The 26027-nt window shown below is 58.2% G+C and overlaps 1 protein-coding gene across 2 annotated transcripts in view; it reads right to left on the reverse strand.

Moving 5' to 3' along the window:
• PKNOX1 (PBX/knotted 1 homeobox 1) overlaps window positions 1-25688 on the reverse strand; it is a 72593-nt gene extending 46905 nt beyond the window's left edge. Inside the window, exon 1 of one of the 2 annotated variants that reach the window (XM_058661580.1) lies at window positions 25518-25688. The gene's annotated coding sequence lies outside the window, so the exon portion shown is untranslated. The remainder of the gene's footprint in view (window positions 1-25517) is intronic. The other variant, XM_058661579.1, reaches the window with a different exon arrangement.
• Between the last annotated feature and the right edge of the window lie 339 nt (window positions 25689-26027).

Below are 26027 nucleotides of genomic sequence, written 5' to 3' on the forward strand. Positions count from 1 at the left end.
ATTATGATGGTGGGCACAGTTTAGGGCACCCTCCTCTGCTATGATGGTGGGCACAGCTCAGGGCGCCCTCCTATTATGATGGTGGGCACAGTTCAGGGCACCCTCCTATGCTATGACGGTGAGGCTGAGCACCCAGGGCCACATGAGTCCTCAACTTCCAGCCTCCAGCACAGGCTTCTAAGTGCATCTCCCCTCGTTAAAGACTTGGCAGCTTGGAGCAGCCAGCCGGGGCAGAAGGAAACGCAGACACACCCTGCTTGCCTGACTGGCCTGCTGCTGAGTCCTCAACCTTCACACATCCGTCTGTGCATGTCCCAACTGCAGTAAGAGCCTGGGTCAGGCTGGCACAGCTGTAGTACCATCTTTATCAATGACCACATCAGTACCTTACCACCCTCCTCACCCATGCCAGGGCACCAGGACTACTCTTCTCAGCATGGGCTGCACCCCCTTACCACGGACAGCACCCCGACAGGCGACTGGCCAGGCTCTTCCAAATGTCACACAAGGCGAACAGCACACCGGTGCAGGTCAGAAGTGAGCGTGCACCCACCGAGTCCAGGACCCCAAACTCTCTGACACCCTCCCGAGCTCCTCCCTTTGCCACAGTGCTGCACTGAGACCAATGACAAGCTCCACGTGAACCCAAGGCCAGGGTCTGCCTGCAGATTCGTCCCTGGCTCTGATACCCACCGTGTGTCACAAAACGCACTCACAGTGCAGTCCGCAGGGGGTGGCAGCTCTGATATACATACTTTTTAAATTTATTTTTATTGGAAAGGCAGATATACACAGAGGAGGAGACATAGGAAGATCTGTCCAATGATTCACTCCCCAAATGGCCACAATGGCCGCTGCTGCGCCGATCCGTTGCCAGGAGCCAGGATTTTCTTTCCAGGTCTCCCACGCGGGTGCAGGGTCCCAATGCTCTGGGCCGTCCTCGACTGCTTTCCCAGGCCACAAGCAGGGAGCTGGATGGGAAGTGGAGCTGCTGGGATTAGAACTGGCGCCCATATGGGATCCCGGCATGTTCAATGCAAGGACTTTAGCCTCTAGGCCACCATGCCGGCCCACTTTCTCTGATTTTTAATTTGTATCGTTTTAAGATTTATTTATTTTTAGTGGAAATTCAGATTTACACAGAGAGGAGCAGAGACAGAGAGGAAGATCCTCCATCGATGGTTCACTCCCCAAGTGGCCGCTACGGCCAGTGCTGTGCCGATCCTAAGGCAGGAGCCAGGAGCTTCTGGACTCAGGCCATGAGTCATTGCATTGGCCCGTCTACATGCATCTCTTAGGAACCCACTCTCCGGCCGTGGAGGACAGCTTAAGCCACACGCTGACATCGACAGCCCACAGAGCGTGAGTCTGAGTCCCAGCTGCTTCCCCCGCACGCCAGGAAAGCAGAGCAGATGATACACAGGCCGGGGCCCCAGCTGCCATGTGCAGAGCTGCACAGCCCCCGCTCCCGGCTGCTGCGGCCATCGGGGAACGAACCAACAGACAAGTACCTCTTTGTCTCTGCCTCTTTCTGTAACTCTGCCTCCCACTAAATAAATAAATAAATAAATACTTTTTAAAAATCTGCTCTCTTTATAGCAGAATACAACTTAGAAACACTGGCACATTGAAAACATATACAGACTGCTTAATTTCAAGAGTTCTCACCCCTGCAGCGAGTAAATAAAATCATTACTTCTTAGAACGTAAACTTGAAAAGACCAGGCGCCATACTTTAAAAACTCCTATCTGTCCTACCTGGCTTTATAAATTTGATTTTCTAAAATGTGAACTAGCTATACAATAATCAACATTTCTGGGCCTGGCATGGTAGCGTAATGGCTAAAGTCCTCGCCTTGAACGCCCCGGGATCCCATATGGGTGCCTGTTCATGTCCTGGCAGCTCCACTTCCCATCCAGCTCCCTGCTTGTTGCCTGGGAAAGCAGTCAAGGACGGCCCACAGCCTTGGAACCCTGCACCCCCGGGGGAGACCTGGAGGAAGTTCCTGGCTCCTGGCTTCAGAATGGCTCAGCTCCGGCCACTGCAGCCACCTGGGGGATGAAGCAGCGTATGGAAGATCTTTCTGTCTCTCCTTCTCTCAGTAAATCTGACTTTCCAATAAATGAATAAATAAATAAATCTTAACAAAAAAAGAACATTTCCTTTGCACATCTGTAAAGAGCCAACACCCAAAAAGCAAAAGTACCTACCAGGTGACAAACTGTTCACTGTTTAAGATGCAAACCTGGTTTGGTTTTCCTTTGTAATTTTCTCTTGCACTTTATTCCTGCTGCTTATGAAAACTCTACAGAAGCACAACTCCAGGACAAAGAAGTGGGTCCGCACTTTGAGATAATGGCGCTGTCCCACACACAGACCAGGGTAACTTAACAATGGACTGTGTGAAACCCTAACAGCTTCCACCCCTAAAGCCCCCTGTTGCATACTGTGGCCAAAGGGTTTGACACCAACTGCTGGGCATCAGTCTCTCTCTCTCTCTCTCTCTCTCTCTCTCTCTCTCTCACACACACACACAGAGCCCCGTATGAGAAGAAATTAGAGCAACAACTAGAAAATAAAAAACAAAAACAAAAACAAAAACAAAAAACCAGAAATGCCTGCAGGATGAAGCCTGGTGAGTGATGTTTCCAGAAAAGATGCTGGTGTTACGATGGAGTCATTGGTTTCAACTGTGAACAAGCATAGGTAACTAACAGCTTAGGCTGGTTAGGAGTCACTGTATGATCATGACTACAGACAGACCAGTCATTGCAGACCTCACCAGACACCCACAGGGAAGCTCACTCCTGGTGCTGGAATCCACTCCCAGTACCCGCGCTGTGCTGGGTCTCACTCCTGGTGCTGGAATCCACTCCCAGTACCCACGCTGTGCTGGGTCTCACTCCTGGTGCTGGAATCCACTCCCAGTACCCACGCTGTGCTGGGTATCCTCACTGCCAATGCTAGTGTTTATACTCAGGGCCCACAGTTGGCTGCATGCCTGGGAAAGTCCCTTCTCTTCTGTACACAGGAGGTGATGTTCAGACCCACACGGACACCTGGGAAAGCAACCTCTCTGCTGCAAAATTCTCCAAGCCCCTGGAGAGCGTCACCAGGCTGACAGGCACCTTGGAATGGCCACAGCACCAGGGGCACTCCGAGGCAGCAGCATGGCTCAGCAGGGGCTGCGTCCTGCGGTGATAGGGCTGTCAGCAACTGACCTGTGCAAGCACCATGCCACCCTGCCCCACGAGCTAAGGTCTCCTGAAAACCCTACTGGGGCCAGGATTCTGGCCCAGTGGATGCGACTTCGGCCTGCAACACCAGCACCCAAGTCAGAGTGTGGCTTCAAGCCCTGGCTGCTCCCCTGCCAAGCCAGCTCCCTGCTCATGAGCCTGTGTGAGAGCCAATGGAGATCCACGCTCCTGGACCCGACCTGGCCCACTCCTGGCTTTGCTACTCACAGGGAGTCAACCCCAAGACCTCTCTTGGTTTCCCTTTTCCTTTACAAACAAGAAATAAAGTCCAGCCATCTTGCTCATTTTGAGATCCCTCTAGGGAACCCACAGATGTGTAAAGCTTGGATGTCTTTATTAATTTATCTCAAACGCTGGGCTACACAAAGTGCGAGCCAGGGTGGCGAAGGGGCAGGTCTTCCGTGTAGTGGTTCACTCCCCACACAGCCACAGAGCAAGGGCTGGCCCAGGCAGACGGAAGGAGGCTGGAACTCCTTCCAGGTTTCCCACATGGGTGGCAGGGGCCCATGGACTCCCGCTGTCTTGCCCAGCTTTCCCAGGCGCATTAGCAGGGAGCTAAATGGAAAGCGGAGCAACGGAAACATGCTGGCGCTGCAGGTGGTGGTTTAGCCCTCTCTGCCCAACAACAGCCCTTGCTGAGAGGTAACTCCTGCAGGGAAATCCCAGAGAGTATGTCTCAACAGGGACTGGGAAGGCTGGGCCTGCAGCAACAGCTAGCTCAAGGTCTTCCGAAGGCACAGGCATGGCCACTGGGCCCCTTGAACCGGATGCGAACTCAGAGCCCTCACAAGTGCCGGGCTCCTCGGAAAAGGCCAGGAGGTGGTGACTGCCGCAGACTCACGGTGCTCCGTTGTGGGGTGCGGGCATCTCAGAGGAAGCGAGGCTCCTCTCTGGTAAGCACCGACCAGAGGGCAGCCCTGCCAGCCCAGAGGGGGTCAGGCCCTCTGAGACACGGTGCACAGCCCCGGAGCTTTGGGGACACATCTCCAGCTCTCCTAGATGCAGGCTGCTGAGCCCCAGTCTTCACCCACGGCTCCACTCCAGGGGTGAGGACACAGTCCCTGGTGCCAAAGCGCTAGCGGCCCTGGCTGGCAGTTTAAGTACAGGAGCTGCTCCTGCAGTAACATACAATGTGCCCCGAGGGAGATCCCGCACAACCTGGCCATCATGCTGCAGGATGTCCTCGACTGGAGAGCCGGGAGAAACCGCCTGTGGCCTCCTGCCCTCCTCTCCTCTCCTCTCCAGCTGCACAGCCTCAGGCCTGCGGCGGAGGCCCTGGCTAATGCCCTGGATGAGGACTGCCATGGCTCCGGTCACACTCCAGCAGTGTGCAGTTCCCGTGTCTCCACAGGGTTACAGTCCACCTGCTTACCCAAGATCCATTCATGAAAGTAAAGCCTGGCACGAGGGTCAGGGCCACTCTGCGGGACTGCAGGCTGTGACTGCAGGACCACTGACGGCCTGGGCAGCTCCCTCCAGCCAGTTCCAGGGAATCAGAAACAGCTCATTGCAAGAATTTCTAAGCAGCAAAGAAGTCAAACTGCGGTGTGGCTACTGTCAGAGAATCAGAAAGGGGACGGCAGAGGAAGAGATAGATGGGCAGCACCCCGACCCGACACGGGAACCGGGCACGAGTCAGCAGTCAGTGAGCTCGGGGATTTTCCCACAACTTCTGCCTCCAACTCCGTCCCCAACATGCCAATCCAGCAGGTCCACCTTCCCACCTGCGTCCTGTGCAGGGCTGGGAAGGGACAGACACCATCACAGACACGTGGCAGCTGAACCCCACTGTGGTGAGGCAGGAAACTCCCAGAAGACTGACCCCGGCCCCAAGAAGGGTGCCGCTGCCCACCCGAGGTCCTTCCTCTCCGCTCCCTCCCAGCGGTGCTCACACACGAGTATTTCCACTCTCTAAATAAATCCTGCTCTCATGTGGGAATATTGCGTCTCTGCTTTCAGTTCTCACCTGTGAGGGCAAGAATTTGGAATACAAGGCAAGAAATGAAGTCCCAGAACCGAGCATGGGAGGCAGCCAGGAGGCCAGGGGAGATCTGGCAGCGGGGTGCCCTGGCAGCTAAACCTCCTGGCCTTGTCTCTTGCCACCGTCCTGCAGGCCACACACACACGCTGCCTCCAGAAACTGCCAGTATTTTTCTCTTCACTACGATGGCTCCAGGGTGGCGCCTCTGAAAGGCTAATCTGGGCATTGCTTTGTTTTGCACTGTAGGCTGAAAGCTCTGTGCAGGGGCGGGGGGGAGAGGGACCCCTCCCCAGGAGGCTGGGTGCTGCCCCTGTCAGACTTCCCCAGGAACTCCTCAAATACTTCCTTGAAACGCAAAAAGATTCTTAAATTGGCGCTTTTGTTACACCAAAGCTGCTGCATATTCTAGCAGGCATGGTTTACCTGTTTCTCATTCTCTCTGAAAACTGTCACTAATGGAAAAACTCCCTGGGGAGCTCTTGGCCCATAACGCGGGAGGCACCGTGCCTGACACCTCCAACAGCTCGACTCAGGCTACCCACCAGTCCCAGAGCAGCTACCCAAGTCTGTGGACTCCCTGGGAAAGGCCCCGGACAACCAGCCCGTCCAGAGCATCTACTCACAGCATCATGGAATAAGTACACAACTCACATTTACTTTAAAAGCAGCATGTTTATAGGAAAAAGTTATCACGAGGATTTTTTTTTAAAGATTTATTTTTATTGCAAAGTCAGATATACAGAAGAAGGAGAGACAGAGAGGAAGATCTTCCGTCCGATGATTCACTCCCCAAGTGACCACAACGGCCGATGCTGTGTCAGTCTGAAGCCAGGAGCTTCTTCCAGGTCACCCACGCAGATGCAGGGTCCAAGGCATTGGGATGTCCTCGACTGCTTTCCCAGGCCACAGGCAGGGAGCTGGATGGGAGTGGAGCAGCCAGGACATGAACCGGCGCCCATATGGGATCTTGGCGCGTTCAAGACGAGGACTTCAGCCGCTAGGCCACGCCGCTGGGCCCGGTCACGAGGATTTATATTCGAACTAAATGGTTTGTAATCTTCCTAAGGACCGGAGGCAACCGAGAGACAACTTCCTTTCCTAGAGGACTGGCACTGTGGCACAGCATGCCAGGCACCAGGATCCCGTATGGTGCTGGTTCAAGCCCCCGTTGCTCCACTTGTGATCCAGCTTCTTACTAATGTGCCAGGGAGAGCAGCAGAGGACGGTCCAAGTGCCTGGTCCCTGAACCACGTGGGAGACCCAGAGGAGGTTCAGAAGGGCCCAGCTCTGGCTTTTGGGGACCTGGCCATTTAGAGAGTGAATCTCTTCAAAGGGGTTAGGGAGCATTCTACCCTTGACCATTTTCTAGTTACGCTCACCTTAACTCTCAGCTCTCTGGGAATTTGAGTTTCTCAAGGCAATGATGACCACACAGGCAGCCCAGCCACTGGCGGGGTTTCATAAGAACCCCCCCACCCCCTGCCATGAGATTTCCATTCCCTGGACAGGCAAGCACAATGCCACAACTCAGCACGGAGCAGGTGGCTGGAAGATGGACCTTCCTCCTACTTCCTATAGACTGAGGGACGAAAACATGAGGTGGGAATGATACAGGGGAACTAGGCAGGAAGTCAGAAGTATACGGGCCGGGGGATCCCCCACCGCCCCGTCTCTGCACGTCAGTCAGGCACACCAGCTTCCCAGGACACACCTGCGTCTTTCCCGCCCTAGACTGGGAAGGAGGTGGTGCCAAAGCTGAACTCCACGTGACAGTGCCTCCAAGCACACTAAACCCGGGCCAAGCTCCACCCACTTCACGCTAGGGCCTCATCTCCCCATATAGGGAGCCGCCGCCTGTGGGAACAGCCCTTCAGCACTGCTCCTGGTTGCTCCGCGCCAGCTCTCTGGCCCTCTCAGTACAGCATCGCTCCTCGTGCGTCACCCACCGTAGGACTGAATGCGTCCTCTCTCTTTAAAGAACTCCTGACTTCATTTCGCACACTATCTGTGCCTTCACTTGGAACTCTTACCTCACACAAAGGGCAAGAACTTGACGGGGGAAAAAACACCAGGAAACATACGCCCATAACACGTCCATCGACTGGCTCACCCCCCAAGCTGGAGGTGGTGCAGGCTGAAGCCAGGACCCAAGGACGCCACTCCTAAGGACGTGTGTGCTCTTCCACTGCCTCCATCAGCACACAGCTGGACCAGAAGCAGAGCAGCCATGAGCGAGGACTCAAATGTCTCTCCCAGGGGTACGCCAGCACCACAAGCACCGCGCCAAGGCCCCTACCCACGCGACGACTTTCCCCAGCGGCTGGTGACATCACAACAACGAGATGACAGAACACTGCCACAAGAGAAACAGCTCAGGCAGTGTGGGCCAGCTGTCAGCCTGTGGGCGGAGCAGGCCACTGGGCACTGCCAGGAGGGAGCCAGGAGAGGAGGGGTACCCAGGAGCATAGGAGAAAGCCCTCCCTCACCTCACAGCCCAGGGCCCAGAGAGCAGAGCGGCTCCAGGGCACGCATCAGGCCACCCTCCAAGGCTGCTCAACCAGGGCCCCCGAGGTTCCGCTGCCCTCACTGCCACATTAGGGCATGTGTCGGGCCACCCTCCAAGGTTGGCTGACTAGGACCCCAGGACCCCACTGCCCTCACTGTTGCTTTAGGACCCCAGGCTCTCACTCCCTTTAGGGCACGTATGGGGCCACCCTCCAAGGCTGGCCAACCAGGACCCCTGACACCCCGCAGCCTCACTGTCACCCTATGTTGGGCACTGCGGTGAGTCTCAGGGGTCAAGCTGGTGTTAACCACACAGGTCACAGGATGCCAGAGCTGTGGGGACTCAGACCTGCTTTCTGCACCTCCAGTGCCTTCTCCCTGGGGTGCAGTCACCACACAACCCCCGCTAGCTCCACGCCCACAGAACCAAGATGAGGGGGAAGGACTGTGGCCAAGAGCCCAGAACTGCAGAGCGGGAGGCAGCAGCACAGCCTGGCACAGCTGTGGGCACCAGACATCCAGCCTGAGAGCCGCCAGGTGGGCTGCTCAAGGCCTGGGGGCCCAGCCCCCACCCGGCTCACACTGGGCTCCCTACCAGGCTCCTGTTACTCCTCTGCCATGTCTCAGTGTGGAGTGGGAAGGCACCACCCCACCGCCGTACTCTGCGAGCACATGCCTGCCTTGATCTGCCAGGCTTACAGCTAGAGTGAAGTCACAAGCAAGGCTGCCCGTCACCGGCTCATTCCCACGCAGCTTCGGCCTTTACGGCCCTAAGCCGAGAGGAGACTGCGCTGTGCGGTAGTTCTGACTTGATGCTGCAATGACTTAGGGACTTTATCGGGATAAAATAAATGTATCTTGCACATGAGGACACACTTTGAGGGTCAAAGGCAGAACAATACAGTTAGATCATGTTCCCAAGAGCTTGGAAACTTAATCCCCAAATTCCTGTGTTAATAGTGGGGTCTCTTAGCTGCTTTACATGGGCAAGGCAGACGGGAACTAACATGCCTGCCAGAACGCCACAGGACCGCCTCTGAGCAAGGCCCGCGCCAGATGCCAAGAAATGCCAGCCCAGGGCAGGTGTTCATGGGCACCCCACCCTGGAGGGCCTGGGTTCGATACTCAGCTCCAGCTGCTGACAAAGCTCAGAGCAGCAAATGATGCCAGCAACCCCCAGGTCCCATGCAGCAGGCCTGGGTGAGCGCCTGGCTCCAGCTGCAGCCCCCGGGTCCCACGCAGTAGGCCTGGGTGAGCGCCTAGCTCCAGCTGCAGCCCCCGGGTCCCACGCAGCAGGCCTGGGTGAGCGCCTGGCTCCGGCTGCAGCCCCCGGGTCCCACACAGCAGGCCTGGGTGAGCGCCTGGCTCCAGGCAGCCCCCAGGTCCCACGCAGCAGCCCGCCTCACCCACCTGTGGCTGCTGCAGGCTTGGGGTAGGGAGCCTGTGAGGGGAGTCGCCAGCTTTCTGCTCTTCAAGTCAGTAAAATCAATGTTTAAAAACGTCAAAATACGAATTCTTGAGTAGTGTCTTGCTTTCAGGCAGAACGAGACACTCCAGGCCCCCCGCCCCCGCGTTCCTCCGGCAGGCTGCTGCTCCAGGCCAGCGGTACGCGGCGGCTGTGCGGAGGCCTTGTCCGCGAACCGGTAAGAAATGCATACTCACACAAATTATTTTAAAATAAATTAACACTACAATCACCAATCCAAACATGAGGTTTCAGGAATTCAATTGATTTTTAAAGAAGATTTTATTTGATTGATTGATTGAAAGGCATGGCGGTAGGAAGAGGAAACACACAGAGACAGAGACAATCTTCCATCAGCTGCTTGTTCCCCCAGGGTCCTGCCTCGCGAGCAGCCCTGTGCGGAGCACCCGCCGAGGCCGGCAGAGGAAGCGTGGGGCTCCGTGTCGGGCACTGCAGCGGTACAGGTGCATGCCCCAGCCACGGCCAGGTCTGCTGTCCGTCACAGCTGCCCCGTCACTGCTTCAGGGTCATGCTGTACACCTCTGACCCTGAGAACCTTGTTTCTTAGGAGAGTGACATAATGACCTATCGTAGACACATGTAAAACAGCATCCCAAGAGCCAGGATGGCGCTGCGGCATAGCACACAGTAAGCCACCACTGGGACATCCCAAGCAGGTGCCAGTTCACACCCTGGCTGCTCCTCTTCCAATGAAGCTCCCTGCTAACGAGCTGGGAGAGCAGAGGAGGACAGGCCACAACCTTGGGCCCCTGCACCCACGTGGGAGAGTCACGTGGCGCTGCCGGCTCAGCCTGGCCCGGCTCTATTACAGCCATTTGGAGGAGTGAACAGTGGATGGAAGAAAACATTATGACTAACCACCTAACTACTAAAAACTGTAAGGTCTTTGGTAGTTGCCTTGATCTTATGATGGAACCAAGCAGGCTGCGCGTACATTCTAACATCCGAAGGACCTCCTCTCAGTGCTAAGCCAGCACCCAGGCTCACTGGGGCCTTTGCACTCGGACACACTGCTCTTCCCCACTTAGTGTAAGGCAGAAACTACGTGGAGACATTCATGCGGCTCACTAGAGGTCAGGACATGCTACCACAAATACGGCACTTTACATACTGAGTACTGCAAGCCAAAACAATTTTTAAAAATATTTCATTTATGGGCCCGGCGGCGTGGCCTAGTGGCTAAAGTCCTCGCCTTGAAAGCCCCGAGATCCCATATGGGCGCCGGTTCTAATTCCAGCAGCTCCACTTCCCATCCAGCTCCCTGCTTGTGGCCTGGGAAAGCAGTCGAGGACGGCCCAAGGCTTTGGGACCCTGCACCCGTGTGGGAGACCTGGAAGAGGTTCCAGGTTCCTGGCAACGGATCGGCACGCACCGGCCCGTTGCGGCTCACTTGGGGAGTGAATCATCGGACGGAAGATCTTCCTCTCTGTCTCTCCTCCTCTCTGTATATCTGGCTGTAATAAAATTAGTAAATCTTTAAATATATATATATATATTTTATTTATTTGGAAGGCAGAGTTGGAGGAGGAGACACATCAGAGAGAGAGATCTTCCATCCGCTGGTTCACACCACCAACTGCCAGTGTCAGGATGGCCACTCAGGCCATCTCCCATTGCCCTCCCAAGAGCATCGGCAGTGACTGGTCGGAAGCGGAGCAGCCAGGATCCTAACAGCCCTCGTACGGGACACTGACACTGCCAGCAGCGGCGTAACCTGTGACACCACGGCACTGGCCCAAAGCTGAAAGAACTGGACAAACACGAGTGCAGGGGGGCCTTGGGCGGCCCAGCCCTCTTCTGAAGGAATTCATTGGGCCTCGTCACAGATGCCCTCCTGGTCAGGGAGGAAGGGAACCTCCTCGCCTGCAGAGAAGAGACACTGAGGAAGCTGTGATGCAAGACCCATAGGTCACACTTCCTCAGGAGAGCTCACAGTAACTGAGTGTGCCTTCCCAAGTAAGGCAGTTGGCTTAGTGGGGAATGGGGAGACATACCATGCCCCCAGGCCCACGCTCACAGCCCTACAGGGTAACACCCCACACAGGCCCACGCTCACAGCCCTACAGGGTACCACCCCACACACAGGCCCACGCTCACAGCCCTACAGGGTACCACCCCACACACAGGCCCACGCTCACAGCCCTACAAGGTACCATCCCACACACACAGGCCCACGCTCACAGCCCTACAGGGTACTATCCCACACACACAGGCCCACGCTCATAGCCCTACAGGGTACCACCCCACACACAGGCCCACGCTCACAGCCCTACAGGGTACTATCCCACACACAGGCCCACGCTCACAGCCCTACAGGGTACCACCCCACACACAGGCCCACGGTCACAGCCCTACAAGGTACCACCCTACACACAGGCCCACACTCACAGCCCTACAGGGTACCACCCCACACACAGGTCTACGCTCACAGCCCTACAGGGTACCACCCCACACACAGGCCCACGCTCACAGCCCTACAGGGTACCACCCCACACACAGGTCTACGCTCACAGCCCTACAGGGTACCACCCCTCACAGGCCCACGCTCACAGCCCTACAGGGTACCACCCCACACACAGGCCCACGCTCACAGCCCTACAGGGTACCACCCCACACACAGGCCCACACTCACAGCCCTATAGGGTACCATCCCACACACAGGCCCACGCCCACAGCCCTACAGGGTACCACCCCACACACAGGCCCACGCTCACAGCCTCTTCCTTCCATGGGTCTCACTTTCCTTTTTAATAAAAACTTAGTTTAATTGTTTTTTTATTTTCTTTTTTTCCCCATTATTTACTTATTTTTTATTGTAAAGTCAGATATACAGAGAGGAGGAGAGACAAAGAGAAAGATCTTCCATCCAGTGATTCACTCCCCAAGTAGCCTCATGGTCGGAGCTGTGCCGATCCGAAGCCAGGAGCCCGGAGTTTTTCCAGGTCTCCCACGCCAGTGCAGGATCCCAAGGCTTTGGGCCATCCTTGACTGCCTTCCCAGACCACGAGGAGGGAGTTGGACGGGAAGTGGAACCACTTGGATTAGAACCAGTGCCCATATGGCATCCTGACATGTATGAGGCAAGGACTTTTGCCACTAGGCTACCGCACCAGACCCAGTTTAATTGTTCGTTTATTTTCATACGCTGGCAAGACACAGTGACAAAGAGATAGCTTCTCATCACTGGTTCACTCCTGAAATATCCACATGAGCCTGAGCTGGGAGTCTGGAAGCCTTTCTGAGTCTCTTGCACATAGCAGGACCCGGAAATCTGAGGCCCGTCCGCTGCCTCCCAGCCTGCACTCGCAGCGAAGAGGCAGCATTCGGGGGTCCTAATGGGCAGCTGAACCCGGCAGGGTCTCCTCCTCTAAGCCCCCAGCCCTTGCTGAGGCTGCAGGCTCACGCTGCAGGCGGTCTCAGTGTCTCCTGGAGATGGCCTACTCCTGTGGATGCAACGGCCGACTCCATCGTCGAGACTGGTTACACTGACCTGGCCCTGCTGTGGACGCAGCTCCCAGCCTGCCACCAGAGCTTCTAGAAACTTCAGCCTGCTCAAAAGTGCAGGGCATTCCCATCAGGGAAGACACAAGACTTCACACAGCTAGTGTCTCTGAGCACGGTGGCCTTTCTGTCACCATCAGCTGCCTCCTCCTCCACCTGCAGTCCCCCAGCCCCTCCCAGGCTCCCAAGTCCCACACTCTCTGGGCACACAGCCCTGCTTCCGTTCACATCGGTATGACCACTCCTGCCCCTCGACAGCTCCCGTCAGCCATCTGGGCTTCAGGAGGGACTGTTCTTCCACAGGCCCACACCTGCAGCGCACCCAGGGCCCCAGCAGGCTCTGGCATGGCTGTCTGATCATTCTGGGGTGCCCTCCACTCCCCCCTGCAGGCCCTGGCATGGCTGTCTGATCATTCTGGGGTGCCCTCCACTCCCCCCTGCAGGCCCTGGCACGGCTGTCCACTCATTCCAAGGTCTGGTCCAATCCCCCTGCAGGCCCTGGCACAGCTGTCCACTCGTTCTGGGGTGCCCTCTGCTGCCCAGCAGGCCCTGGCACGGCTGTCCGCTCATTCTGGGGTTCCCTCCACTCCCCCCAGGAGGCCCTGGCACAGCTATGTGCTCATTCTGAGGTGCCCTCCGCTGCCCAGCAGGCCCTGCCATAGCTGTCCGCTCGTTCTGGGGTGCCCTCCGCTGCCCAGCAGGCCCTGGCACAGCTGTCCACTCGTTCTGGGGTGCCCTCCGCTGCCCAGCAGGCCCTGGCACAGCTGTCCACTCGTTCTGGGGTGCCCTCCGCTGCCCAGCAGGCCCTGGCACAGCTGTCCGCTTGTTCTGGGGTGCCCTCCGCTGCCCAGCAGGCCCTGGCACAGCTGTCCGCTTGTTCTGGGGTGCCCTCCGCTGCCCAGCAGGCCCTGGCACAGCTGTCCGCTTGTTCTGGGGTGCCCTCCGCTGCCCAGCAGGCCCTGGCACAGCTGTCCGCTTGTTCTGGGGTGCCCTCCGCTGCCCAGCAGGCCCTGGCACAGCTGTCCACTCGTTCTGGGGTGCCCTCCGCTGCCCAGCAGGCCCTGGCACAGCTGTCCGCTTGTTCTGGGGTGCCCTCCGCTGCCCAGCAGGCCCTGGCACAGCTGTCCGCTTGTTCTGGGGTGCCCTCCGCTGCCCAGCAGGCCCTGGCACAGCTGTCCGCTTGTTCTGGGGTGCCCTCCGCTGCCCAGCAGGCCCTGGCACAGCTGTCCGCTTGTTCTGGGGTGCCCTCCGCTGCCCAGCAGGCCCTGGCACAGCTGTCCGCTTGTTCCGGGGTGCCCTCCGCTGCCCCAGGCAGGTGAGCAGGAACGCTCCAGTCTCTCTCAGCACCATGCTCTCACTCTCCTGATGCCTAGTCCACAGCACGTGCTCATGACCCCAAGTTTGACCTGACCCCACCATGCCCAGGCCTCTGCAAGGAGACGCAGCCGTCAGGGTCTTCTCAACCCTGTCCCAGGATTCTGCTCTAAACCACATGCCACCTCACAGCCACTCCTGATCCCCGATATCTTCGGCCCACACACCTTACACGTGGCACCATCGGGCTCCGTACAGCCGGCTCCTACCTGTAGGGCCTCCATGTGTGACACACACACATTGAGCTCTCAGGGCAGCCTTTAGGGTGCCAGTTACAATGCCCAAATCCCACCGGACCAAAGAAGCATGTCTCTCCCACCTTTCCTCTCCTGGCCAAAGGGTCTCTGATCTCACCTTGTAAATAAATGCTATTAAAGCCATTACTTTAAAGGAAAAGAAAGTAGTGATTTATGATACAACATGATTGAACCTTAAAAAAAAGCTACCCCCAGCTGTAGGCAACTGCTTAGTTGCCTGTTACCTAGGCAAGTGTTGCACTGCTGGGAGAGAAGCAGTTAACAGCTGGCGGGCATCCTGGGCCTGGTTAATGCCAGATTTATTAACTATACCAGTGTGCCAGCACAGTTACCTTTTTTTTTTTTTTTGAAGCTATGTGGAAGACAGACACCAGCACGCAGGCAGAGGAGTTCTGGGGACCTGTGCGCAGTGCGCTTGGGCCCGGGTTGGCAGGCAGAGCCCTGTGCTGGAGGACTGGGTGTGGGGATCTGTGCACTCACAGGCGTGGGGGCTGTGGAGTGCTCGGGGAGGCAGGTCTGGGGATGTGTGGCAGGGAGGACTGCTGAGGGAGAAAGTGACAGGTGAGGGGTGACTTCTGAGGGAATTCCCCAACCAGGCTGCTGCACTTGCAGGGAAACGAGGGGGCTGAGACCGGTGGCGGGGGGGGGGGGGGGCTTGGAGGAGGGAAACCAGAGGATCTTTCGGGGTATCAGCCACTGCCTACTGGCATTAAAGCCGTGCTGGCGGGGGGTGGGGGCGCTGCCTGGCAGGGCTCAACCACAGTACTCGTCAGAGAGTGTCGGGGCAGGGGGTAGAATACACCAGGCTGGGTCATGACACTACCAGCATGCAAGAGAACCGGGTCTGGGAACAGATCCTGTGGGGGATCGTGGGCTCACCCCTGTGTGACTCCAGTACCAGCTGGTATGCTTGAGGGCTGGGAGTGGTGATGAGCAGAGCTAGGCATGACCGTGGAACTCACCAACACTCATGGGTGCTGGGGTGGGGAACAGGCTGGGCTGATCCAGGCTGAAGCACCCACAGGTGCACCCAAGAATTGGATATGGGGTGGGCCAGGCCACAACATCCACCAGCACACACACAGGCTGCCGATGGGGGACAGCTCATGCCAGGTAAGTGCCTCATACCCACTGGCATGCGTGACATGGTTCTGGGAGTGGGCCTGGTCGGGGAACTTGGGGAACCCCCCCGGTGGGCCGTTGTTCTCACTGGTGAGCATGTGAATAGGTTGGGTGTTGGTCAGGCCAGGCAGGACCTGGCAAGTGAGTGGGTTGACTGTGGAGGCGTGGACTGTGGCTTTGGGGCGGGGCATGGACTGGACAGGGCTAGGCCAAACTGTGGCACACCGGCACGCACAGGAGCCAGGATGGGGTGTGGGCCATGCAGGGCTAGGCTAGGCTATCACCTACTGGTTTGTGTGAAGGCCAGGGACAGCTGGAGGCTGGGCAGGGCGAGCACCAGCACGCACAGCATCTCTGGCTGAGGGCAGGCCTGGTCAGGAGCCAAGGGAACACCCCAACTGGGCTGCAGCTCCCATTAGTGAGCACAAGAGCTGGAAGGGTGCCAGTGAACTGGGCTGGACATGGCTGCAGCGTCTTCAGCAAGGGTGTGGACTGGCTCTGGGTGTGCAGACTAGGCTGGGCTCCAGCACCCATTGGAGCTGCAGGAGCCAGGGTGGCTGCAGGACAGGCTGGGCTTGGTCACTGCATCCACGGAACCACAAGAGAGCTGTGTCTGGGAGGGGACCAGGCATGGCTGGGCTGTAGCACTGGACAGTAAGAGTCAGAATGAGTGTGAGCTGGTCGGGCAAGGATACTGTTCCTGCCAGAACAGGAGGTGGGCAACTCAGGCTAGGCCAGGAATCCACCAATATGCATAAGATCTGCCACTGGGAGGTGAGCTGATAGGTGAGCTTGGGGAACTCCTGTCAGGACGCAGTCCTTGCAGGTGAGCACAAGAACCAAGGCTGAAGCAGCCCAGGCCAGGTTACAGTGTGCATCAGCATAGGTGTGGGTCAGGCCTGGGGGTGTACCAGGCCAGGGCAGCTCACAGCACCCACTGTCAGATGGGAGAACCAGGATGGGGTACAGGCCAGGCCAGGTCAGGCCTCAACACCAGCCAGTTCACATTAGGGCGAGGACTGGGAGCAGACCAGACTGGGGAGGTTACAAAGCCCACTGGCCTGTATGTGAGCTGGGTTAGGGAGAGAGCCAGGCAGGGTTAAGCAACCATATCCACTGAAACTGAGCCAGAGTAAATGCGGGCTGGCCAGGCTTTGTCACAGCATCAGCTAGCAGGTGCTAGGACTGGGGGCAAGTCCTGTCACGCTAGACCACAGAACCACCTGGAAATACAAGATCCAGGGCTAGGAGCAGGCCTTCAGGGAAAGTGTGAGCACCCCTCTGATGGGCTGCAGCTCCCACTGATGAGCAGGGGAACCAGGGCTGGGGACAGGCCTGGCTGGACAGGCAGTGGCAGCTGTCAGCACGAGTGTGGACTAGATAGTGGGGTTGTTCAGGCTGATGTGTACAAGAGCTGAACGGGATCTGGGACAGACTGGACCAGTCTGCTGCACATAATGGTATGCACAGGAACTAGGGCTGGGGGCGGACCTGGTGGGAGTTTCTGGAGGTCACTCCCACTAGGCTGTAGTACCTGCTGGTGAGAGCTATGTGCATTGAGCAGGGATGGACTGGGCCACAGCATCCATTGGTTTGCATATGGGATGGGGCTGGGGACAGAACTGACCAGGTGACTGTAACTACCAATGTGTGTATAGGCTGATGTGGGTGAGGGACTGAGCCAGGCACCATACTGGCTGGCACACACAGGAGTCAGGTTGGGGTTGCCTCTGGTGAAGTTTCTTTAGGAATTCCCCCAAATGGACTACTGGACTTAGAACTCCAAGTATATTGTGAGTCGGGCCAGGTTCGGTCGCGACAAAAACCAGTGCACAATACGAAATGCCAAGGTGAAGTTGCCTGTACCGGATGTAACCACAGCACCCAACCAGGACGCGTGAGAACCAGGAAGGGAGGGGGCAGAGCCGGCGGGGGAATAAGGGGTGGTTCCCTTGCTGGACAGCTACTCCCACTGGAGAGCATGAGCTGGAATGGGGCAGACCAGACTAAGCAGGGCTACAACACCTGTGTGCCTCATGTGGACTAGATCAGGGAAAAGCCAGGTTGGCCTATTATTCCTACTGGTGCAAACAAATTCAGAGTGGGTGAGGGTTGTTTGGGTTTACTGCAGCATCAGCTGGCAGAAGCTGGCACTGGGGGCTAATTCTGTCAAACCACAGAACCACCTGGAGAGTGCATAATCCGGGAACGGGAGTGGCCTAGAAGGGAAATAGTGGGTTCCTCCCATGGGAGGGCATGAAAATTAGGACAGGGGCTGGGGTGGCTAGACAGAGAGGCACTCAACAACATCCGGGAGGGCTGGATAGTTGATTAGATGGAACTGAGCTTCAATACCCATCAACATGTACAAGAGCCAAATGGGATGTGGGACAGATTAGACTAGTCTGTTACACATACTGGCAAACCAGGGTAGGGGGCGGGCCTGGTGGGGGTTACTGTGGGTCGCCCCGACAAGGCTGCAGCTCCCACTGGTTTATGTGAGGGCCGAGTATGTGCTGGGCAGAACCAGACTGGACTGCAACACCCATTGGTTCCAGCGGAAGTCGGGGCTGAAAACAGAACCAACCCAGCGATTGCAACCACCAGCTAATTGGGGCAATGGACTATGCCGGGCCCTGTGCTTGCTAGAACATACAAGAATCTGGTCTGGGAACACCTCAAAGTTTCTTTGGAGATCTCCCCAATCGAACTGCTGGACTCAGAACCGTAACCAAGAGAAGACAGAAGACAGAACCACCTCAGCTATATGCTGGCAGAGAAATACTGGGCAAATGGAGACTCTAAGATGGACTATGTCAATCAGTGGATTCTTTAACGACCTCATCATGCTTGGAGTGGCGAGACTTGCAGCGATTCATAACTGGTGAACTATCAAAACCACCTGAGCAAATATCTCAGAGCATGCCCCACATCAGGGACCTGGGGTGGGTGGGAAACCGGGTGGGGCTTCTCCCTTAATATCCCCCTTCACCTCAGACACATGAAGGAAACAATATGGAAATAATAGTCTTACCCACTTTCCTATAGCCCTTGAACCTTTTTACCCTAATTAACTATGTAAAGATTGTCAAAAATTTAATAACAAAAAAAAAAAAGAACTCCAAGCATAGTGAAAACCACACGCTCTGTGGTCTGACCATGGAGTGCATGTGTCAGAACTGGGTCTCCTCGGTTGTTGAAGCCTGTGCCGTGGACGGCATGCCCAGAAGCACACAAGGGACCTGACAACCAGTTCATTGAGGCCTACCGAGGACATCCGTGCCATGGAGGGCAGGATGAATTAGACAGCTCTCGCAACCAAGCTTCAACAGCGAGTGTCTGGGCGAGTGGAGACCCTTAGGTGGACTCTCAGTCAATGGACCTTGGAAGGGTTTCCTCAACCTTGGAGTAATGAACAGCATCTCAGAGCTATCAAAACCACTTAAGCAGTGTCCTCCGAACAGGCTGGGATGACATCAGGTGGCCGTCCTCCATCCCCGGGTACTGAGGTGGTTGGGCTGCTGGGAGCGGTCCTCTTCCCTCCTTTGCCCCCTTCCCCAGACACAGGAAGAAAAAAAATGATGCCAACCAGAACTGGGGATGGGTCAGGACAAAGCCAGGAGCCAGGCACACGACCCAGGTCGCCTCTGTAGGTGGCAGGGAGGCAGAGACCCACGGAGCCATCATCTGCTTTCTACAAGTTCATGGCAAGTGTGCATGAAGACAAACACACGCATACATGTCACATCTGTTTGTACCAAAGGCTTCCCCCTTAATCTCTTAGGAAAAGTTATTATTGGGGTACATGTTGACCTAGCAGGTAAGAGTGCCCACACTCCTTGCCAGGGTGCTTGGGCGACATTAAATCCCAGCTCTGCCTCCCACTCCAGGTTCCTACCGTCGAGGCTCTGGGAGGCAGCAGTAATGGCTCAGGCAGTGGGACCTGCACCACCCACGGGGGGGATGTCCCAGCACCAACCTGTCCCAGCCCTGATCGTGCCGGCACCTGAGGGCTAAACCACTACAGAGAGATGATCTTTCTTCTTTTCCCTCTCAAATAATTTTAGAGAGAGTGAGAACCATGAAAATGTTTAGGCAGAATTTCAGCCAAGCTAGGAAGATGGTCCAGCAGACCTAATCTCAAGGCCAAGGAAAACAAATCTAGACAGAGATCCCTGGAATATTCTGTAAAAACCAACTCCGATGAATTCTGAAATATAATTCACCTAAGGTAATTTATATAAGGGAACATGCAAGTGTACAAGCAGAGTGGTGTCCTTAGGATATACCAGACCGACATTGAACCTGAAAGAGGCCGTTCAGGAACAAGGCCCTCCCCCAGCCAGGCAGCAGGTCCGCAGGCGAGCACAGAAGTGCCCGACCATCCAGGTGAAGCCGTCTCCCTTCTACTAAAGAAACTCTGAGACATCAGCACAAAAGAGGGATTCTAGAAAGAAAGAAGCCCCAAGAAGCGACAGAACATCAACCGAACCCCTGAAGCTGTCCCTTCCTGCCCCCCAGGCCTGTGGGCACTGACCACCCACCCAAGGCCTCCCTCACTCACCCTCCAGCTGAGTCAGCCCTAGGAGCCCTCTCAGCTCTCCCAGCACCCTGGGAAAAGGACAGTCCAGTGAGCGCTCCCAGCTGCTTCCACAGTGGCCGTGCACAGCACCCACAGCACAGCTCTGGTGACCTGCTCCTGCTGCCTGGGCAGGCTGCTCAAATCCACGCAGATCCACTTCCGTTAGGAGCTGAGGCAGGGAAGGGGCAGTGAGCTCCTTGCAAGGCCATGGGACTGTGATGCAGCACAGTGGGGAACACTGGACCCCATGGAGGTGTTCTACTCAGCACCTGGGCAGCAGGGGACGGGCCACGCGCTTGAGGACTGTCCCACATGGGAGAAGCAGAACAAGCTCCCGGCGCCTGGCTTGTCCAGCCCTGGCTGCTGCAGCCACACGTGACATGAACCAGCCTCTCAAATAAATAAATTCTATAATAATAATAATAATAAAGGCCAGTGGAATATACTGACAGACCTGTGGGTCACCAACTCTGAGACATGTTTTATACAACTTATTAAGATCACCTGATGCATGCATGCATCTGAGAAGCAGAAAGCAGAGAGAGCTGTCACCTGTGAGGGCAGGGACACTGACCCAGGGTCCTCTGTCACCCGTGAGGGCAGGGACGCTGACCCAGGGTCCTCTGTCACCCGTGAGGGCAGGGACGCTGACCCAGGGTCCTCTGTCACCCGTGAGGGCAGGGGCGCTGACCCAGGGTCCTCCGTCACCTGTGAGGGCAGGAACACACCCACCAAGTAGCACGTGGCGTCTCGGCTGCCACACCTGGCCCAGAGCCCTTCCCAGCAGCAAGCATGGTGGCTGGGCTTGCATGCTCCCAGCTGCACGGGAACTCCGCGGCAACAGCGAGGCTGCTGCAGGTACAGGAGCCACAGGCCAGAGCCCACCGGGAGTGTTGTCACTGAGCAGTCACTGGATTGCCCTTTCCGCAAAGCCACGCAAGCCATGAAGGTCACGGTTACACTCAGAAACACTGTCCCCTGAGACCCCAAGCCTGCACGAGCTCAGGGAGGACTGGTTGTGAGGTGAATGGGAAGCAATGCAGCCCGAGAGCCCAGCCAGGCAGCCAGCCACCGGTCGCCAACCAGCTCTCACCCCCAGCCCAGAGAAATGCCCAAGTAACTCATTCTGAGGAAAGCGCTGGCCAGGAAGCATTTTATTTCTCAAATGGGTTTGTGGAGATGCCACTTGAATTCACATGATATTCACACCAAATCACATATATTCTGCTGAAATAAAATCTGTGCAAAAAATTGTTTCCAACCTCAAGTCCACATGTCTGCAAGGCACGACGGCACGATCCTAACAAAGGCACTTGAGTGCTTTAGAATGGCACAAACATACAGAGCCAGGCTGGCTTCACCAGGCAGACCAAAACACACGGCAGACTTGGCACTAAGAGCCGGGAACCACACCTGATGGAAATGGGGCACCCTCACTCCGGCCGGGTCCCTTCCCACAGCCCAGCCATAGTCAGGTGCAAGCCAGCGCGCCGCGGGCACAAGCAGTGCCCACTGCTGGCCCAAGTAGGAAAGCAGAGTGTGAGGCAAGGCAGAGCCTGAAGCAAACCCACCAACCCGCTCACTGTGAGTGCGTGACCACGCAACAGATACACCCAACTCCATGAACCAATACAGGACACACACGCGCCCAACCGGGTACAACACTCACACACACTACGGGGTATGTCAGGCTGCAGGGAGGGGGCTCCAGCACAGGCCCTACCGGCTGGTTTTGCTTCCATGGGGCCCCTGGAGGAGTCACACCCATGGGTATGCAGGACAGCCGACCATAGAGGGGAGACGGCCGTCAGCATTTCGTGGGGACACAGCTCCCCTGTCACACAATGGGGAAGCTAAGGGGGCAGATGCTTGTGACGACTGCACAACATGAATGAGCCAAACACCATGGAACTGGGTACCTGAAAGCTGCCTCGTGCCACGCCAGCATCCCACAAAGGCACAGGCTCCCATCCCAGCTGCCTCGTGCCACGCCAGCATCCCACAAAGGCACAGGCTCCCATCCCAGCTGCCTCGTGCCACGCCAGCATCCCACAAAGGCACAGGCTCCCATCCCAGCTGCCTCGTGCCACGCCAGCATCCCACACGGGCACAGACTCCCATCCCAGCTGCCTCGTGCCACGCCAGCATCCCACACGGGCACAGACTCCCATCCCAGCTGCCTCGTGCCACGCCAGCATCCCACACGGGCACAGACTCCCATCCCAGCTGCCTCGTGCCACGCCAGCATCCCACAAAGGCACAGGCTCCCATCCCAGCTGCCTCGTGCCACGCCAGCATCCCACAAAGGCACAGGCTCCCATCCCAGCTGCCTCGTGCCACGCCAGCATCCCACACGGGCACAGACTCCCATCCCAGCTGCCTCGTGCCACGCCAGCATCCCACACGGGCACAGACTCCCATCCCAGCTGCCTCGTGCCACGCCAGCATCCCACAAAGACACAGGCTCCCATCCCAGCTGCCTCGTGCCACGCCAGCATCCCACAAAGGCACAGGCTCCCATCCCAGCTGCCTCGTGCCACGCCAGCATCCCACAAAGGCACAGGCTCCCATCCCAGCTGCCTCGTGCCACGCCAGCATCCCACAAAGACACAGGCTCCCATCCCAGCTGCTCCACTGTCAATTCTCCCTCCAATGCATCTGGAAGGCAGATGGTCACCAGGCCCTTGGTGCTACAGCCACACGGGCGTCCCAGATGAAGCTCTTGACTTCAGCGTGGCCCAGCTCTGGCCCCTGTGGCTGTTCAGGGATTAAACCAGCAGAGGGAAGATGTATCTTGCCCTCTTTGTAATTCCGCCTCTCACATAAACAATGTATTTTATATGACACATATTTTTCAATGAACATGTGTAACTACATAATTAAGAAGAATATAAAAGTTAGTAACTTAATACAAACCCCTTCATTCTGTCAAGCTGTATTCCTACTTTTTTCTATGCAAAACAAATAAACCTTGTCATAACTTCTTAGACAACACATAACAGTACACGGAGAGCTGACCAGTTTCATACACCAGCATCATTTTTGCACAAGCCTGACCAGACCATCCACGCCCAAGTGACCAGGCCACAGCCCTGTGTTACACAGGTGGCAAAGACCTGCTTGTCCCGAGGGGCTCTCCAAGCCAAGCCTCAGCCGGTACATTGGGGCGGGGTACAGGGCAGCAGTGGGGAGGGCCACAGCTGCGGGACACTGTGTGGGAACAGGCAGTGCTGCAGGGGGGAATCCCATCAGAGCCCCACCCCACTGGGCTCCTGTCCCCCACACCTGAAGGCAGCCTGCTTCATGGCTCCACTCTGCAGCAGGTAGGCAGGTCCCAAGGGGCACTGGCAAGCCCTCCTGCCCACCGGCCATTTCACACAGACACGGAGCACTACAATGAGTCCAAAACATTTACCTACTCACAAAGGACCCCAACTCCAGCCTCAACATGGCAGATGCGTGGTTTCCAGACCGACAAAGCCATGGAGGCTTTGCCCAAGGAAGCCTTGGCTGTCTGTTGCTGTCCCCAGTCCCCGCCCATGTCCCTGCTCCCACAGAGCTGCGGGGACACAAGGGCTGGGCACCACCAGGCAGACAACACACCTGACAACACCAAATGCCTTCGGGGTGAACTTTCCAGCACCAACCACTACACAGCCAGGACTGATCAGCACCAGCAACAAGCGTGGCGCCCGCTTTGCTCAGCACCTGCCAGCTGCTGGTGGGCCACCTGAGCCCTGCCGGAAAGCACGTCCCTGCCCCGCAGCTGGCCTCTCTCACCCTCAGCCTAATGCCACCAAACCAAAGGCCCTCCGGGATGTGTCCCCCCCGGCTCTCACCATCAACACAGGGGAGACAGCAGGACACACACACTGCCCCCACCCCAGATGGCCTGAGAAGGAACCCCCACCTGAAGCCTGCCTTCCCCGACCAGGCTGGCAAGGCCGCACTGGGGGACACAGCACAAGCCCCAAAGGGGTTACCACAGCCACAGCTGCCCCAGCAACACAGCACGCCGCTGCCGTCGAAGCAGCCCCCTTTTGGCGCTATTTCATTTATAACATCCTGGCCAGAGACCAGGTGGCCCTGACTGAAGTGCCAGCCACTGGGGGCTACCCCCTGCACCCCACTAGTGGTTTTCTGCGCTGCGACAGTTTGTAGCACCAGTAAAGATGTGACCCCCCAGTGCACCTGCCCACCACGTGGGGTGGCCAAGAGGGCGGGCCTTTCCACGCGGGGGTTCTGCTGCACAATAGTGGCATCTCAGAGTCTGGCCACGGTGGCAGCCAGGACAGCCTCACCCGCCCTCTCCAGGCCAGACAGCCCAGGGGAGACGAGCCACATGCGGCGGAGAGGGGCACCCCACGCGGGAAAGTGTCCACTCTCCATACACACAGGCTCCTTTCCTGAAACACTAACTCTTGTCACCTGCAGACACACAAGTCCTCGCCCCAGCCTCGCCAACGGTCTTCACAAAGAGGCCCCCACCACGAGCCCCCATGGCCAGGCCGCCCCCGCGTGCTCGGGGCCGCGCGCGCGCACCACTCGGGCTCTGAAATGATTCCTCTCAAAGGAATGCGCGGGCCCCATCGAGCGGCCAGCCACTTCTAGAGGCCCCTTTCGGCTGGCCACGGGGCGACCCCCGGCCAACACCATCACCCCTCACCCCGAGACGCGCGCCTTCCCGTCCCGGGCCAGCGGCGCCCGCCATCTTCACGGCCCCCGCGCGCCCGGCGGCGCCCCGACCCGCTGAGCACCCCGCCCTGCGCGCGTCCCCGCCCCACAACACCCCGCCCCACGTCAGCCCCTTCGCCCCCACCCCGTGCGCGCCCCCGCACCCTGTCACCCCACCTCCGCACCCCATCCCGCGCGCGTCCCCGCCCCACAGCGGACCCATCGCCCCCGCCCCGTGCGCGCCCCTGCACCCCGTCACCCCGCCTCGCGCGCGCCCCCGCACCCCATCCCGCACGCGTCCCCGCCCCACAGCAGCCCCGTCACCCCCGCCCCGTGCGCGCCCCCGCCACCCCGTCACCCCCCCACACACACACACCCCGGCCCGTCACCCCCGCCCCCGCCCCGCGCAGGGGCGCGCGCCGCGCTCCGAAAGGGACGGTTAGGAGCGCGCGCCTCGAGCGGGCCCAGCGCCGCGGCGGCGGCCGCGCCTTCCAGAAATTTCCGCGTCCCTCAGCCCCCGACCCAGGAAACATGGCCCGGCGCGTCCCCGCTCGGCCGGCGGACGGCGCCCCCTGCCTCCCCGGCCCCGCGGCCGCCCCCCGCCCCGGGCGACGGGTCCCCAGCGGGCCCTCCGGGGCGCCGCCCGACCCCGCGGAGCCTCAGCGCGGCGGCCGGCGGGCGGGCGGTCGGCGGGCGGCGGCCGCGGGCCGGTGTGATTGATAGGGACGGCGGCGGGAGCGGCGGCGGCGGCGGCGGAGCGGTTGAGTGACAGCTTACCTGGGTGCCAATCTTCATCACACTGACAAGCGGCTGCAGCAATCGGGACCCGCAGGGCCGCGCCCGCGTCCAACCGTCACGCCGACGCTGGGCCACGCGACACAGCCTCGCTCAATGGGAGGAGGGCGACGCCGACGCGCGCCGCATCCATATTCAGGACGGGGCGGGGCCTGCGCGCCGGGGGTGGGGCCCGCTCGCCGGGGGCGGGGCCTGGCGCCTCATGCCTATGCATAGAGAGGCGTGGCCCGGAGCGCGCGCTCCGCGGCCGAAACCAACCGCGGCGGGCGGGGACGGCGGATTGTACCACCCGCACGTCCGTACGGCGCGCCCTGACGCCGCAGCCCCTCCGCCTCCCTCCCGGGGTTCGCAGGACGCGGGCTGGGGCTGCGCAGTGGGTGCCTCCCGGGCGGTGCAAACGGAGGCTGCGGCGGCGGCGGCGGGGGCAGCAGGTGTGCAGAGCGCCTGGATGCCGACTCCCCGCGATGTGAAGGTCCACTGGCTGGACACCGG

Source organism: Ochotona princeps, chromosome 3 (assembly GCF_030435755.1).
Source record: "Ochotona princeps isolate mOchPri1 chromosome 3, mOchPri1.hap1, whole genome shotgun sequence".
Classification (NCBI taxonomy): domain Eukaryota; kingdom Metazoa; phylum Chordata; class Mammalia; order Lagomorpha; family Ochotonidae; genus Ochotona; species Ochotona princeps.